This window comes from Lepidothrix coronata, unplaced genomic scaffold, assembly GCF_001604755.1.
Source record: "Lepidothrix coronata isolate B3197 unplaced genomic scaffold, Lepidothrix_coronata-1.0 Scaffold359, whole genome shotgun sequence".
NCBI lineage: Eukaryota > Metazoa > Chordata > Aves > Passeriformes > Pipridae > Lepidothrix > Lepidothrix coronata.
The window spans coordinates 60,528-78,116 of record NW_016690539.1 but is presented as its reverse complement, the minus strand read 5'-3'; the positions used below and the strand labels follow the sequence as shown (position 1 = coordinate 78,116).

The 17,589-nt window shown below is 53.4% G+C and overlaps 1 long non-coding RNA gene across 1 annotated transcript in view; it reads left to right on the top strand.

Moving 5' to 3' along the window:
• Positions 1 to 584: 584 nt before the first annotated feature.
• Positions 585 to 17,589, top strand: part of LOC108509387 — a 31,575-nt gene continuing 14,570 nt past the window's right edge. The window contains exon 1 of the long non-coding RNA XR_001878618.1: positions 585 to 2,436. This is a non-coding gene — a long non-coding RNA (uncharacterized LOC108509387). The remainder of the gene's footprint in view (positions 2,437 to 17,589) is intronic.

Here is a 17,589-nt window from a genome sequence, read left to right as displayed (position 1 = left end):
GATTTCACTCCCATGCAGCTGTGGACTGTCTGGCAACCATTGTGCAAGGACATCCAAGGAAGCCTGGATTTACATCCTGCTCAATGCAAAGGGGTTTCCATAGGGGTTGTGCAATTTGGGAGTGGGCACCTGTCCATCCCGTGTCACCTCCCTGCAGGCCCCTCCCTGTCCCCACTGTGTTCCCATGCAGGGATTCTCGCTGTGCTCCCGGGTTTGGCTAGTGAGGGTACATGGTGTTATCCAGCCTGGAGAGGAGAAGGCTCCAGGGAGACCTGGGAGCCCCTTCCAGCCTAAAGGGGCCCCAGGAGAGCTGGAGAGGGACCTGGGACAAGGGACGGAGGGGCACGACAGAGGGAATGGCTTCCCACAGTCATCCAGCCCCATTTGGGGCAGCCATTCCCAGCCAATGGATTTTACCCAGCTCTGCCGTGTTCAGCCGCTGGCCACGGGAAGAGCAGCGGCCGCCGCAGCCGGGGAAGAGCCGGCAGGGCCGCGGCCCTCTCCGCCCTCACACTTCCACAGGGCCCTCAGGCGGAGGGCGGGGCTCCCGCGCCTTCCCGCCATTTGCGCCGGAACCACTTCCGGTTCACGGCCCGTCCCTCACGGCCCGTCCCTCACGTACTGTCCCTCAGGGCCTGTCCCTCAGGGCCCGTCCCTCAGGGCCCGCTTCATTTCTGGCTCGAGGTGAATCCCGCCGTTACCCCCACTTCTGCCTTCCCTGTCCACTGGAACGCCGGGATGCGGGATGCTGTTCCCCCCGCACTTCCCTGGCCCCCCGCCGAGCATCTGGGCTGGCGCGGCGCTGCTGGCGGAGCCGGGGAGAGGCACGGAAAAGAGGGGGAGCTTCGGGAATGCGGAGCCAGGCGCTGCCTCACAAAGTTGTGACTTGCAGAAGCGCAAGGTAATAGAAGGGAGAATTCCCCCTCCCTCTCCAGCCAGCTGCCGGTTCGTCGGCTGCTCCCATCCCGGTGTAATTCTTCCCCCTAGTTTTCAGTCATGGAATAGGTGCCGTTAAAGCAGGAGCTGCTGCAGAGCCTCGGAGGCAGCCCCTGGCCCCGGCTGGGCTGGTTTTGGGGTGCAGACGAGCTGGCAGAGGAGCCGGGGGAGCGGAGGGAGGCTGGAGGAGGCGGCGGGGCTGCCCGGCGTGCCCAGATGTCCTCGGCAGTACGTGCCCCCATCCACTGCTCCGTGACTCATTCCTTCGCTGCTGAATGGAGGCAATTGTCACATCTCCACGGAGCCAGTAAAATCAGGGAACACGCACCGAGCGGCTCCTCTCCGTGCGGTTCAAGTCCTCCATCCCGCGGCCCTTCCCCAGGGCCTCGTCGGCTGAGGCAGCGGGAGGAAGAGGAGGAGTTCAGAGCTCCGGAGAACAACTCAGGGGTCACTTCGCCCATCGGGAGACAGAAAGGGCTTGCAAAGTGTGAATGGGGTGTGGGGCACAACTGAACCCCTTCCAGCCTCCCACAGCAAGAGCAGTGTCAGGATTTACACCCCAGAGTGATGCCACGCAGAGCCACTGGGATCCAGCACGGTCGGCTGGGCCTCCCCCTGCCAACAGCCTTCCCCACCACCCCATTCCCACTGTTCGCTCCGATTCCTGCCTCCACGCTCTGTTTTCACACGGATGGGAACGTTCCATCCCTCCTGACTTTACACAGGTGTCATATTTGTTGCCGAGCACCCGTAATTTTGGGAGGAGTGTTTGCACTGCAAATGGAAACCTGTCATTTCCCTGCGCCTCCCTTCCCCAGCTCATTCCATCAGCTAATTCCATCAGCCATTGCAGCTGGAGGTTTCACGTCTCCTCTGTTAAATCAGGACAATGCTGCTCGGATTAAAACTAAAACATGAATCAAAAATCCCATAACCACCTACAATTTCCCCCTTTCTCCCTAAAATCTCAGCAGGAGCCATCAAAAGGAGGTGAATGGTACAGAAAGTGGAATATTAAGCCTTTTCCCGTGCTGTGGCACCATGGACACAAGCAGGACAAACAGAGCCTTCCCTGCTGCACAGCCACATCCATTTTTAAAAATGGGCCTTCTGTGCTTTGTTTTTTCAGCTCCATCTCCCCAAACCAAGGGAAAGATGTTCTCAGTTAGCAGGATTAAAAAGCAAAGTGTGGCACAAGTATCCTGGCAGCCTCGGCAGCGCTTCCCTAAAACTGTCTGCCACGGGCACAGCTGAAATGAAGTTGGGATTTAATGGCAAAACAACACCAGAAAATGGAGCTGGGGAAAAAAAATACCAACCCAAACCCATCATTTTTGGAATGGATTGAATGAGAAAGGTCCCCACGGCCACATGGAGAGGCAGATGCGGATGAGGATGGAAGCTCTGCCTTCCAATGCTGGGAGAGGCAGGATGACCACGGGCAGGAGGAGGATGGAGATATCCCACTCCAAAGCTGTCGCTTGGCTGTTTGCACGCTCGGTAAGTTCCTCATAAGCAAAAGTCTCTCGATTGCTGTTCCAGCACTGGAAATTGGAATCAGGGAAAGAGAAATGGGATGAAAATGAGATGAGGGGAAAAAAAGAGAAATGATGCTTTGGAAGCCTGTTCAAGTCTATAATCTCCTGTGATGTTTGTACTGAGAGAATAAATCCATGCTCTGTTCCAGGCTTGGGATAGCAGGGAGGGAAATATCCCCCTTTCCCTGGGCATGGAATCATTAAGGTTGGAAAAGACCTGCAAGATTTCTCCCTGGCAAGGGCTGTCAGGCACTAGAAGGGGCTGTCCAGGGAGGTGATGGAGTCCCCACCCCTGGAGGTGTCCAAGGAAGGATATGGCACTCAGTGCTCTGGGCTGGGGGACAAGGTGGCACTGGGCACAGGGTGGACTCCGTGGGCTGGGAGGGCTTTTCCAACCTGAATTATTCTGGGATTCTGCGATCCCCCTGTCCAACCCTCAAGCGAGGAACGAGAGCCGTGCTCAGGCAGTTGGTGTGATCCTCGTGGAAGCCTCGAGCGCTTCCACTGCGGGCCCGCGGGTTCCTGTTGTGCATCGCTTTGTTTTGCTCTTCTCCAGAGCAATGTTGTTTTTATCTGATGTCTCAGGAACTTCTGGCCATCTGCGCCGCCCCGCTCTCCCAGTTATCCACCAGAGCCCTTTGGGTTGTTTTAGGCATGGCAGGAATCTCCTGCAGCAGCCACACGCTGACACCAGCTTGGCTTTCTGTTCCCCGGGAAAAGGCGATGGGAGCAGCGCTCCCTGGGCCGGCCGGGGCTCGGGGAGGGGACGGAAGCGGAGGGAGCGGGGGCTCCATCCCAGCCCCGTGCTAACAATGCTCTTTCAGAGGCTCATAATGAACCCTTTGAGAACACAGAGTTATTTGGAAAAGTCCCGAACTGTGAGAAATATGCGCATGTTGCGGCTGAGTCACCAGTTGGCACGGGCCGCCCCGGCACACAGTTCTGGTTTTTAAGTGTACTTTTCTTCCTCGGATCCAGAGACAAGGGGCCATTATCAACTTTAATTTAATCTACGCCCCAGAATAGCTGCACCCGGCCCAGTCCTGCTGGAAAACTCTTCCAGGAGGATATCGGTCTTGATTTTGAGACTTGAAGCTTCCAGTGCCTGCATTCTCATCCCTCTTGGAAATTTGTCCCCAAACCTGCTTATCTCGAGCTTGAAATTATTTGGCTGCAACTTCCCCCCCAGATCTCAATGCCTTCCTGCCTGCAGGATTAAGGGATCCATTCCAATCTCTCCTTTGGCAGGTGTGTGAAAGGCTCTGGTGTCTCACACCTTTTCCTGTCCTTTTTGTTAAATTAGCAGGTTTTTCCTATGGAATTTAGGGACTTGTGTACCTCAGAGCTGCTCTGGGCTTGTCCACTGTAGGAGACACTACCTAGTCCTTGAACATTTCCTTGGATACACAGTGTCCCCACTCGGGATCTGTCCAACCAGGATGTGTCCATCTGGACCAGACAGGAGGGGAAAAGGCTCTGCTCAGAGCACCCTCAGGAACTGGGTGATCCAGGGATCCTGCACCTTATGTTTTCTGGGTGGCCTGAGGCATCCCCCACCCCTAATCCACAGCTCCCTCCATCCTGTGTTATCCCACAGCGGCACAAGCAAGGACACGATCCCAAACTGAACTGAAAAGTTCCTTTTTACATTTTCCTTTCCTGTATGGAAATCTGGGAGCCACCAGCGTGGCAAACATGCCGCTGCCCTCTTGCTCAGCCTCAGAGGCTGGGCACGGAACAGCAAATCCCACACTTCCCACAAGTGCCCAAACTTTGGCTGTGGAGGAGCCCCGGGCCGGGCGTGGGGAGCGCGTGACCTGCCAGTGCATTGTTGTGGAAGTGCTGATGGGATCAGGCACAGATGGGTGACACAGAGCTGTCAGAACCAGCCTGGATTTGAAAATGTTATAATTGGGGATGGTAAACAAGTTCACAAGGACCCTATTGAGGCAAGGGATTGCCATGGTAACAGACCAGAAAAGTCTGGGAATGAGGAAGGATCGATAAGTGGGGGCAGCAGAGGGAACGGTGCTCCTGCCGTGCCGGTCCCTTCCTGGTGCTGGGAGCAAGGGAATGTGGGCTCCAGCCTTGCGCCACTCTCCGGAGGGACACTGTTGATCCAAGCACTGAGCTTTCCTGGGCTGAACCCACTGGGAATTTATCCCAGCTTGGGAGCAGCCTGCTCAGTGTGTTGGTTGTCCTTTGCTCCTGGACCAGCCATTGGAATATCCCATTTTTGCAGCAGGGTCCTTTTCCAGCAGCCACTTGGCTCTGTTTTCCCAGTCTGAGCAGGACTTGAGCTCCCTGTCTTGCATTCCTGGGATGCACCAGGGCAGGAGGAGTCTCACCCCACCCAATTCCTATTCCTGGGAAGTGGTCACAGCTCCAACCCTGCCAGGGCTCAGGGAGCGTTTGGACAATGCTCTGAGGCACGTGGGGGGATCTTGGGGTGTCCTGTGCAGGGCCAGGAATTGGAGTCACGATCCAGGTGTGTCCTTTCCAACTCAGGATATTCTGTGATCTTTCCACCAGGGAACAGCATGGAGAGCAATCCCCACCACGCTGCTCCAGCCTTTCCCACAGTTTTAGGGTGAGAAGTTGGAGGCGGAGAAGCAAGAAACTAAAAAGTTCTGTAACAAAACTACCCTTAGCAACTTATTTACTCCAAAACAGTATTTTTTTAAAGCCCTATTTTATTAATCAGTTATTTGTCTTTATTAGGACAACACTTCACATTCCAAGACGGGTGCAGCAATTTTCCTCACTATAATAAACCAATAAAATTAGTTTATAGGCAAAAAGAAATGTTAAGGGCCTGGTGGCACTGCAACCCCCTGAACAAATCTTTTTTAAGTGGCATTTACCCTGCAACTCTTGTGCCCAGGTAAATGGGCACAAGAAAGAGTTTATCTTCAAATAATCAGGACTTGAACTTGGCATCAGTCTGTTGATTTGGGGTGGGCTGGGTCTGTCTTCCTTTCGTGGCTAAATGAGGGAAAAAATAGGATTTTGCTCCCTGGGGTTACTTTGGAGAACAAAGGTTTGGTTGGGAAACAAATCCTGCATTATAAAACAGAATCCTAGAATCCCAGAGGTAGGAAAAGGCCTCCAAGACCATTAAGCGCAGCCTATGACCAATCCCCACCTGGAACTCTGTTCCATTATCTAACATTCCCGACTGAAAAAAGGTTTTTGGAAGTGCTTGGAGCCTTAAGGAAGTGCCCAGATGCTGCGTTCATTTGGTGGCACCGAGGAGGGGAGGGCCTGGCTCCCGGGCTGCTCTGCCCGGGCTGGAACAGCCCCAGAGCTCATCAGCGCTCCCAGATTCCTCACCCTCTGGGATGAGATGTCTCCCGGGACTCACTCAGCTTATTGGGAAGAGGCCCTTGAAATACATCTGCATTCATGCTGGAAATCAGTGGATTTGAAGTTGGAAGGGCTGGACTTTCCAAGAGTGGAGAGTGAACACATGTTCAGCAAAGGACCCAGATTTTTCCATCCCTCTCCGAGCTGCACGGCAGCTCTATCCATCATTTTTCCAGTTGCTGCATTCCGTTCCAATCCCAACGAACTGCTGGGAAAGATCTTTGATAATAACTAGCCACCAAGACCTGGGAGACTTCATTTATTACGGCATAATACCCACGTTCCCCAGCTCGTGCTGGACCATATGGAGTGCTCTCCGCTGGGTTTGGCGGAGTTACTGGGGTGAAACAGGGATGGATTTTGTTCCTCATCCTCTTCAATTATGCCATAGATTGGATCATGCAGCAAACTCCAGCAGATCATCTGGGCATAGCAATCAGCCCCGAGGAGCACATCACTGAGCTCATCTGTGCCAATAAACACAGCGCTCGGCGCGGAGACTCCGGCGGGAGCTGATCCCGGGAGCAAATCAATAGGGCTTAGCACTCACCAAAAGCTAAAAATGGGAACACACACCTCAGTCTGTCACTTGCAGGCAGGAAAAGGCAGAGGGAAGAATTTTATCCAAGGTCAGTTTCTTGGGATCTTACACTAACCACCACTAACCTGGGAAATCGGGAAGCCTGGTCCTGCCTGGTGCCCAGAATTCCTGTGGAGGTGGTTCTCTTCAAGCCCAGTGTCACCCAGTACTCTGCAGTGACCGGGATGGAACCATAATGGTCCCAGTGCCCAGATGCTGTGGCCACAGTTCCATGGAATCTGGAATGGTTTGGGATGGAAAGGACCTTAAAGCTCATCCAGTGCCACCCCTGCCATGGGCAGGCACACCTTCCACTAGCCCAGGTTGCTCCAACCTGGCCTTGGATGCTTCCAGGGGTGGGGACTCCCCAACCTCTCTGGGCACCCTACACCCAAACTTCTGTGCCTGTGTTTAACTGTCCCCCAAAATCTCCCTGATAAATAGACCATAATTTAACAGAAGTCCCCTTTTTGGTGCATAAGGACTAATAGAATATGACATTTATTATTCAAAAGAGGTGGCAAACGAATCAAGACGTTGATTCAATGTGAACAGGCAGAATGTGATCCCTGCTCCTGCCTCTGCGAGCCATAAATAATAGAACGGTTCCCATTCCCATTCCATTATCGCTAATAATGAGTTATGGGTAAAGCCACCACGTCCCTTGCAAAAAGCAAGATATAGCTCTGCTTATGGTTGATTATTAGAGGCTAAAATAAAGAGATTGATGCCCAAAAAAAAGTCTAATTAGCATTAGTCTATTGGAGAGGAAGCTGAGCATGCTGCTCTAGCACTGCCAAATGAAATTAAGGCCCAATTATTGATAAATGAAGAGTGGTTTGTGCTGGAGCCTGGCCTGGAGTCGAGGAAATACATCTGTCATTTGGCCTGCACAGGAGTCATTCATGTGTGACACGGCATCCTGTGCATTTATCATGCATCTGTAGATTTTTGGTTTAATTCACTTAGCTGTCTAACGAGATTCGGGGCCGGTGCCTCGCGCCGCGGCAGGATTTGGGCTGACAGATGCGGCTGGGGGCTGAGATGGTGTGTGACACCACGAGCCATCCTGCGTGTTAATTATTAGTGAAACCACGGTGCCCCTCCGCTAATGGGCTGGTTTATCTGCCTCCGTGGCTTTTCCAGCCAGCAATTACCCGGTGGCTGCGGGGCAGGTGGGACACAGGCCGGATCAAGGGACCATTGTTGCTCGGTGCCCTCGCTGCCGCTGTACCATTTCCATAAAAATTGGTGGCAGAGGTGTTTGAAGGAACCCCGCACCTCCCCGCTCTCTCACGCCCACAGACTCCAGGAATGAGATAAGCGGGGTCAGAACTGCCCACTCTTCATACAGCTCAAAGTGGTGCAATAGTTTATTAGGCCCATTGTCGAAGGCAAATGGAAAGCACACGTCTGTGGGCATGATAAAGCTGCAGCAGCACTGTTGCGGTGCCAGCGCAGCGCAGGGCCGGGAGGCAGATTTATCCTGTCTCACTACAGTTGGATTGGAAGTTCATGGGGTTCCGTCATCATCTTGAGGGGAGAACTGAAAATAAATGTCACCTCCAGGTGCTGAGACAAGGGGGAGTTTGTTGGGAGTTCTGAGGCAACATGAAGCCAGGGGTGGCAGAAACCTCCTGAAGTGAAAAAGGGGAGGTTTAGGTTGGACATTGGGAAGAAATTCCTGGCTGGGAGGCCCTGGCACAGGTTTCACAGAGAAGCTGTGGCTGCCCCACCCCTGGAAGTGTCCAAGGCCAGGTTGGAATAACCTGGGCTATGGAAGGTGTCCCTGCCCATGGCAGGAGGTGGAACAGGATGATCCTCAAAATCCCTTCCAACACAAAGCATTCTGTGATTCCACAGGGATTCAAACCCCCCTGGCCAGAGCTCTTGGCTTCAGAGGTACCAAAATACCTGCCGAGGATCTGGGGCTTGGTGTTATGTCCCCGGCACTGTGACACATGGGGATCACGCCTCGGGAAGTGCCTTTTCTCAGCAGGCACCTGATAACATGGCTGGGAAGTGGGTTGGAGCTGTCACAGGTGTCAGAGCTTCGCCGCTTCCAAAGGGCCCCGTGAGAGCTCCGCCGTGTCTTTTAATACCCAAACGTTTTTGGAAATCTGCCCCAATTTTAAGTAGGGCAGGAAAAGTCTCATCATCCAAAAGAGCTGCAAATCATTTCTCTAGACAAGGAGTCAGCTTCCCAAAGCCACTGCCTGATTCCTGCTCCTCAGGCCCATTGAAAGGAGGCTGTGCCGTGGATCCCAGCTTTCCCCAGGGGTTGTCCCTGCTCACCACTGACCACCACCAGGCTCCGCTCAGGCACCGGCCGTGGCTGCCGTGGAGAAACCTGGGTGTGGGGAGGTGCCAGTGCACAGGTTGCCCAGAGAGGTGGTGGAAACTCCATGCCTGGAAGTGTCTGAGGCCAGGCTGGACAGGGCTTGGAGCAACCTGGGCTAGTGGAAGGTGTCCCTGCCCATGGAATGAGATGATCCTTAAAATCCCTTCCAATCCAAACCATTCACAAGGTGTCCATCAGTATTAGAGACACTGAAAACCCCAAATAATATAAACCAGGTCCCTTGTGACATTCTTCCTTGTGACATTCCTCCAGGTCCCTCCAAAGTGGAGGAATCGTCCCTGGCTGCTGTTCCATGGATATTTCTCCCACCGAGCAGCACTGGGCCTCCAATGTGAGCTGCATTTCAAATATTAAAAACAACAATGCGGTGTAATTCCCCTCACTCACCCTGACTCGATTTGGGGCCGCCGCCGTAAGCCGGCTGCCATATGGAGATGTGCTGGCCCCTTGTGCTGGGGCACGCTGGGAGAACTGCTGCTTGGCCACTCCTGTGGCCACGGGGACCAGGCCCCAGCTCGCCCCTTCCCGCTGCCTCCAGCAGCCCGGGACAGTTTTACTGATGTTATGGATTTTTATCAGTTTTTGTACGTTTTATTGGTTTCATCCTCTCTGCCTCCTCAGAGCACCCCTGGCCATCCCCTCTGAGATGCCATCCACTTGGAGGTGCAGGGTCTGTTCCCACCCCCAGACCCTGGTGTGATCCCAGCCCTGGTCCCTCGCTGTGTCCCGTGGTGGCACAGGGAAGGAGCAAGATCTGTCCTGGCCCTGTGGATGTGCCCGACTCACCTTGTGTGTGCCCAGCTCACCTTGTGTGTGCCCGGCTCACCTTGTCTGTGCCCGGCTCACCTTGTGTGTGCCCAGCTCACCTTGTCTGTGCCCGGCTCACCTTGTCTGCCCGGCTCACCTTGTCTGTGCCCAGCTCACCTTGTGTGTGCCCAGCTCACCTTGTGTGTGCCCAGCTCACCTTGTGTGTGCCCGGCTCACCTTGTGTGTGCCCGGCTCACCTTGTGTGTGCCCAGCTCACCTTGTGTGTGCCCAGCTCACCTTGTCTGTGCCCACCCGTGCTGTGACCCCGCTGCTCGCTCACAAAAGCGAGTTTTTGCTGCCAAGCACAGTTTTGTGTTTACAAAAGAACATGCAAAGCAGTGCTAAGTAGAGAATGACATTTTCCCCCTCACAAGGAGCCAGATTTCCCTGTGCTCCCAGAATGCACAGCTCCATCCCCACAGTGTCCCTTGTGCCCAGGGGTGGCTCGGCACCACCTTGAACGGGGCTGGGGCAACCTGGGCTGGGCAGTGCGTGGAACTGGATGGGCTCTGAGCTCCCTTCCCACCCAAACCATTCCAGCATTCCCTGGTTCTCTGAAAACGCAGCTCCATGCGTTGTGGAGAGGTTGCCACAGTCTCTTTCAAAGGGACCTAAGGCACAACATGGAATAAAAAGAGGAAATTGTCTTTTTCTTTAGGAAAAAAAAAAAGGCACTTCAATAAAGTTCTTGCTGAAAAAAAAAAGAGCACGAGGAAAATAGACTTGAACAAGCTGAGCTACAGAGACACAACAATAGCTGCAGGGCTGAGACCTTGGAAAGAAGCTTGTGCTCGGGGAAGGGTTTTACAGGGAGTTTTAAACCACTTTCAAATGTCAAGTTGGGTTTTTTGACGTGGTTACGTTCGCCCCATAAAAATAAAGTGATTTGAAGACCCTTTGGGGGCCCTGGAACAGCTCCCGCTCTTGCTATAGAGACTGTGCTTCACATGTTGGTTTAAGCAGCTTATTGCCTTTTATGACACTCTGGTTATTAGGTTAAATCAGCAGCACTTGCATTCAGAAGCTCTATTGATCACATGCAATACATAGACGGGTGGGAGCTTTTCTGAGAGGAGAATAAATGACCTCCGTGTTTCCCCCGTCAAACCCAAGGGTTATCAGGGGACCCCGAACGGGAACTGCCCGAAATCCAGCCTTTATTTTGGCAGGAGCGGCGCTTGGTAGCGGTGAAGTGTAGTGACCCAGTAATCTGCTCTTTGCCACAGAGCTGCAAAGGGGAATATTTGCACCTTGTCAACTAAAAGGGGCTTTTAAAAGCACTGAATCCTCTGCCTTCCCTTTGTGCCTCTGCAACTAGGCCGAGCCCCGGCGTCCCTTGGAGATGGGCAACCCAGGCTGCTGGAAGGTGTCCCTGCCCGGGGCAGGGGGCTGGGGCTGGAAGGCCTGTCGGATCCTGTCCAGCCCAACACTGCAGGGCTCTCTGGGCTCCCCATCCCCTCCGCAGGGCCAGGGGGAGGCTGGAGCTGCGGCTGCCGAGGGACGCTCCGCACGAGGATTGCTAAACCGCCGCGCGCTGTAATGTGTTATGACATAGATCAGCTGTTGTTTTCCAGTCTCAAAGGAAACCTTGTGGAATCTCATTCCTTTGACTGTATTAAATTAGCTGCAAATGTTGTCCTTTAAACACAAACTCAAGGCCCTTTCGCTGGAAAATTGAACGTGGATGGCGAGGCCAGTGAAATCTCTTTAAAGCTATTGTTTCTTTGGAGATGTGGTTTACCTTTAGTGTTATAACAAAGTAAATTAATAAATGAAGGGGTAGGAGAATTGTTACTATAGCAATCCCCATGGAAACATCAAAAATGCCACAAACACTCAGCCTCCAGCTCCTGGGAGAGCACGACTCGAGGTAGAACACGGGGACGGCTCCTCTGAATTCAGCCAAATCTCTGTTCTCTTGAAACTGTGCTCAGGGACAGGTAGTGCTCTCTAATAAAGGGGAATCACAGGAGCAGTTCTGTTGGAAAAGCCCTCCCAGCCCATGGATCCCCCCTGTGCCCGATGCCCACCTTGTCCCCCAGCCCAGAGCACTGAGTGCCACGGCCAGGCCTTCCTGGGACACCTCCAGGGCTGGGCACTCCAAACCTCCCGGGCAGTTCCAGTGCCTGACAGCCCTTTCCATTCAATGTCGTGGGTATCCACAGACCCCCAAAAATAAAGGACTCTTTTCCTACCAGACCTAGCAAGCACGTTGCTTTGGGAAGTGTCTGTGTTGCCCCCAGCTCTGCCCCCCATGGTGACCCTCCCCAGAGTTTCCCAAGCCCTCTGTTGGGAAACAGCTCCACAGACTGGCACAAAGTCTTGCACGGGTGTTGGCACTGAGTTTGCATTTTTCCTCCATCTCCTCATGTCTCTGCAACATGAGAAGGCTCTGGAGCCGCTCGGCTCTTGCCATGGTGACCCTTCCAAAGGGGGAGGAGGGAGCAGGACCAGCAGCCACAGTTTGACTGAAAGAAAAAGGCACCTGTTGAAAGAGTTACTGGGGGTTAAATCCTGACATTTTCCTCCAGATTGATCTTGCTTTAGAACTTACCAGTGAATTGAATGCCATCAGCCTGAGAGAGGTGGAGCGATGGTCCCACACCTCTGGTCATCCTGCTGTGGCTTCCAAAGAGGGACACACGGAATTCTAGGCTGTGAGGGGGATGAGAGGATGGCACAGGCTGCCCAGAGAAGCTGTGGCTGCCCCATCCCAGGAAGTGTCCAAGGCCAGGTTGGAGCAACCTGGTCTATGGAAGGTGTCCCTGCCCATGGCAAGGGGTAGAATGAGATGAACTTTAAGGCCCCTTCCAACCCTGGAACTGAAGTGCTCAAGGAGCAAAGGCAGGAGCAAGGTCAGGGCTGGAAAACAGCCACGTTCCGTGCTCAGCATCCGTCCGGGGATGAGTTTGGCTCCTAATCAGGGCTGACAATTAGGCCGTACAGTTAATATTTTTACAGCTGTTTTATTAATAACACATACAGAGCATCCAGCCAGGATTTGTTGGAGACACCTCAGGAAAACGAATGATGTAAATAACAGATGGATGCGGAATAGTCTCACAAACAGGCATCAAGATATTCCCATCTTGTTTAGAAGGAATTTAAACAGACAGATTGGAGATAAACAGGCAAACTGAGAAGAGGAGAGGGTGGGAATGGGGCTGGATAAACCTCCAAGGTGCCTGGGGAGTCCCTCAAGTCCTCAGGATCGTGCCATCCATACGGATGCGGATGTGCCCACCTGGAGCAGCCAGGTGGGAGCACAGAGGAGCCCTTCCCATGTGTCTCCCACCCCTGCCAGCCTGGGTTAACCCTTGCAGGATCTCACTCCCAGCTCCCCAGCCTGGAAATGGTTAATTAGGACAATTTCAACACCCCTGAAATGATTTTGCCTTTAAATCTTAACTCTGCTATTCCATGGTTTTGCTTCTCTGAATGTCTCGGGATTTTGGGGCAGAGCAATAAGAAGGGAGAAGGGGGATGTGACCCTGGAAAGGACTGGTTAGTGCATTTTTGGGGCAAACAGCTGCCAACTGTGTGCACAGCGTGAGCTGATAAACATCCCCCGTGGGTGACACACTAATGCTTTGTGTATGGAGGGTAAACCAAAATCATCTGGCGCCAGTAGCCGGTGAATCATAGGGATTTGCACTTGGATTTGTACCTTGGGATTTTCTCTGGAGCTTGGAGAGCTCGGAGACCCGGTGGTTAACAGCTGGAACTGGAAGTCCAAGTTCTGGGGTGTGTAATGGGAGGAGGGCACGGGGATGGACAGAGGGGTCTGACCTGGAGCAGAGAAGGGCCTGGGGAGACCCGAGAGCCCCTTCCAGGGCCTAAAGAGGCTCCGGGAGAGCAGCCTATTCCTGTCACAGGCACAGTGAGAGCTGCTCTGGGGACTCACTGCCTTTCTGCACAGCACTGGGGCACGTGGGATATCAGGAAAACTCCTGCATGGAGAGGGCTGGCCAGGCCTGGCATCCCTGGAGGGATTGAAAACTGTGTGGATGTGGCACTTGGGGACATGGGGCAGTGGCGGCCTTGGCACCTCTGGGGGGCTCAAGGGCTATTCCAACCCCAGTAATTCCATGGTTCTGTGATTCTGAAGGATTCTATGATTATATCCTGACAATGTAACTAAATTTTTATAACTTTAGGCCACAGGCATAGAAACTCCTGGGAGCCCCTTCCCAGGTCCAACAGGCAGGGATGGAGCCGCACACCGGAGCTCCCACCAGCAGCCTCTCCGCTGGATAACGGGATAATCAGGCATTTCAGTGGAGATAGTTAAAGGATAGAGTAGAGGCAGGAAGTCTATGGAGCTTGGTTTGCAGAGCTCTACAGTACAGACGCCTTAACACATAAATTTAACAATTATTATTGTGTTGCCCTTTTCCAAGAAAGGGTAAAGGAGATTTGTAGGAGCACTTAACACATGTAAATCCCCACCTCCTTAAAGCAAAGCACTGTGCTAAATGGGGCCGTAAATATCAGGAGTATTCTGTCCTTTTGGAAATCATACCTTTCTTCCCCCTCCTTTCAATGCAATTAAATTGTGCCTTATTATAACACAGCTCTTGGGAACCAGGCATTTAAAAAACTCCAAACAGGTGTTTACGGAGACAGACAACAATCTTCCTTGGGTTAGACGGAAGTGGAAGGCGAAGGCAAGAGGCAGTTTGTGGAAAACAGGGCCTGAATCACAACTTGCTGTTGCTTTGCCAAAAATAAGATCAAATCTCCACCCACCATGTCTCCTGCCCACGAGCTGAAGCTGAAACATTCACCTGGGGCTTCTCTTGAGTCCCTCAAAGAGATGTGGCAGTGGAATCACTGAGGCTGGAAAAGACCTCGGGGATCATGGAGTGACCCAGCCCCACCTCGTCCCCAGCCCAGAGCACTGAGTGCCATGTCCAGACATTCCTTGGACACCTCCAGGGACAGGAACAATTCCAGTGCCTGGCCACCCCTTCCAGTCTCCCCATCCCAGAGCATCCATGGTGGGGGCTGCTTCCTGAGGGAGACACTGACCCCTCCTGGGGCCAGAGAGCTCCCAGCAAAGCCCTGTGATCCCGCAGTGCCCCCCCAGCCCAAGGGCTGCAGGAGGATTCCAGGGCCGTTTGCAGAGCTCGTTTCCCCAGCCGCTCCTGGCAGGACCCCTCCAGCGCGTTTCTGCTGCTGAAAAGGTGCCTCGTGTGTAATTTATATGTTATGATTAGCACACAGAGCCCCAGTTGTAAACTAACGAGGTTGGACGGTCCTTAAATCCCGACTGCTGGAGTTCAGGCCGCCGGGCTGGCCCGCTCCGCTCTGGTTCCTGCCGTAACTCCGCGCTGTCGCGGCGCTGCCAATGGAGCTGCACTTCTCCCGGGACGGCGGCGGCGCAGGGAAGAACGAGGATCACATTTGGCACATTTAATCAGATAATTATTTCTTAAGGAACGAGCAGGAATGTTAAATGCATTTCCCTGCTTTTTTTCCATCTGTCGGGGCTGACGTGCAAGACTGGAGCTGTGCTAAGGAGGCCGCTCTCCCGAGCCGCCGCCTGATTAATATTTCAGGATTATTCGGGCCCCGCTCTCGGCGCGGTGTCTGTTTGCAGGACATCTGGCTGCAACATGTGCCTCGTTAAGTTACACCTGTACCGCCGAGGTCAGCCTGGCAGGGAGGGGGAGAGGGCCTGGAGAAGGGGTTGTTAACGGTGCCAGGTGTGGGCACAGGCCAGTGAGCCCACCCGGGGTGGGGTGTCAGGAAGCAGGGCCGGCGTTAATCACCCGAAAACACTCCTGCACCAAGTGGGGGTCTCACTGCGTCAGCCAGCGGCTCAAAGAACCCTCTGCATGGCGCCCTGGAATGCCTCCCTGTGCTCACACACGCTGTGTGACCCAGCCTGGGTGCTGGGGAGGGTTCAAAGCCAGCTCAAATCAGTTTTATTCTGGATGAAAACCTCGCTGGGTTTTCCTTGGCCACACTGAATCGATCCATCACGCAATGGAGCAAAGAGCAGGGGCTGGTGCTGGGGCCTCCCCGGCCCTCAGGACCAGCCAGGAGAGGCTGTGTCCTCTCTGGGAGGGACTTTCTCACAGCCGGCCAGGAGAAAAGTCCAGGAAAAAGGTCACTGGTGGCAGCAGGCAGCGTGTCCCAGAGCCAACCCAGACTGGGAGTGCAGCTCTGCTGTAAGGACAGACCCCAGGAGAGAAGCAGAGCTCCTGGACACAGGAAAAACCATCCCAGCCGTTCACCTAAAGGGGAGGTTTTCAGGGACATCAGGATACCTGCTCTCCTGGACCCCACAGCTCCCTCTGAGCCAAAGGGACCTGTTTTCTCCAGCTGGGAATGACAGCACAGGGATTTGTTGTTTCATTTCTTTGTTTGTTTAAGAAAACCCCTTCTGGAAAATCAGTTTCTTTGTTCATTTTCCCCTTTCTCCCCCTGTTCAGAGGCAGAATTAACAAATAGTTCATAAGGCATTTTCTGCCCTCCAGAGACAGGAGCTGTGGGATGGCCACGTGTTGGGAAGTCGTGGATGCCTAAAGGTTTGTTCCACTGAACAGGGGAACAGGGAAGGAGGGTTTGGACTGGAATCCCCCTTGGATTTGAGAAGCACCAGCACCAGCAGCTTTTTGGGGGCTCCAGTTTTCCAGCAGCTCGTTTTGTGCCACCCCATTTCTTTCCACCTTTCCCAGACAGTGGGTGATGGATTTCCCAGGGCCTTGCTCCTCCCAGACCTGGCTTCCAGGAGGTCAGGCCCAACCACACAGATAAGCTTCCGAAAAGACTGGTTTTCCAAAAGTTTTTAAGTCTGCTTTTCCACCAGCCAGAGGAACAAGTACAACCCACCGGATTTGGAAGAGGGGACGTCTCCTGTTTAATTTTGCCGTTGCCATAGTGATTGATTAAATAAAATAAAATAAAAAAAAAAAACCTCAACTTGTAAATTCCAAATCCTAATTGTACTGACAACAATCTAAATGTGGCTGGAACAGTGAGTCACACTCCAGATTATGTGTCTCAAATAGGTTTTAATTTCAATCTAACAAGGCAATTATTGTACAGTATGTTAATTCCGTATCATTTGATTAACACAAACGTGCTGCTGGAGCTTTAGCACCTCTGGTATTTAGTGAGATCTATATCTGTGGCAGAGATAAACCCCCCTGCCTCGCTTGGTGCTCATAATTAACATGTAATATGCAGATGTGTCAGTGCACCCTCCCAGAGCCCACCAAAACGGAGATCCCAGGGTTCAGCCCCGGGGAAACCACTGCCAGGGAAACCAGGGAAATACCCGCCCCAAAAATGTTGATGTCAAAGGAAAGGAAACCCAGCTATTCCTGAGAGTCCTCCAGCATCCCAGGCTCCTGATGGATGCTGGCTCTTCCCGGTGCTGGGAATGCCACAGCCTCCTGGACAGCCTGTTCCTCTTTCCGTGCTCACTTCCTTTCCTGCCGGGAGACTGCTCTGGAAACTCAGAAAGATGGGAATTCACAGCGAAAATATATTGTTTAATCCCGTAGTGCAGAGAGGCCTGTGCGGCCTTGGGTTATTCATTTTCACGTGTAATCCCATAAAAGCTTCTGTTCCTTAATCTTGGAGGCTGCCAAGGAATTCGAGGGCTCCTTCCAGCAGTGAGGTCAGCGCACGGAGCCTCGATAACGAGTCGGTGGGGACTTGGCCCTGGGACGCTTCCCAACCTGGCCCTGCTCCTTCCTGCCCGAGATCCCAGAGCGTCCCCCGGCCCAGCTGCAGAGCCCCAGAGCCCAGGGTGAGCTGCCAGGCTCCCTCTGCCCCCAGGGACTGCTGGACAAGAAGGAAAAGCACAGGAGGAGGCTGGGAGCCGTGGTGGAGCCGAGGCATCGTCCCCATGGCCATTTGGGGCAGAACCCCAGAGGAAAAGTGGGCCCATTCCCCCAGAAAAGCTCCGAGATCAGGGTGATTCCATGGCAAACAGTGCCTGGATGAGTGGAGCAGCACCAGGACATGGGGCCAGGCCTCATTTC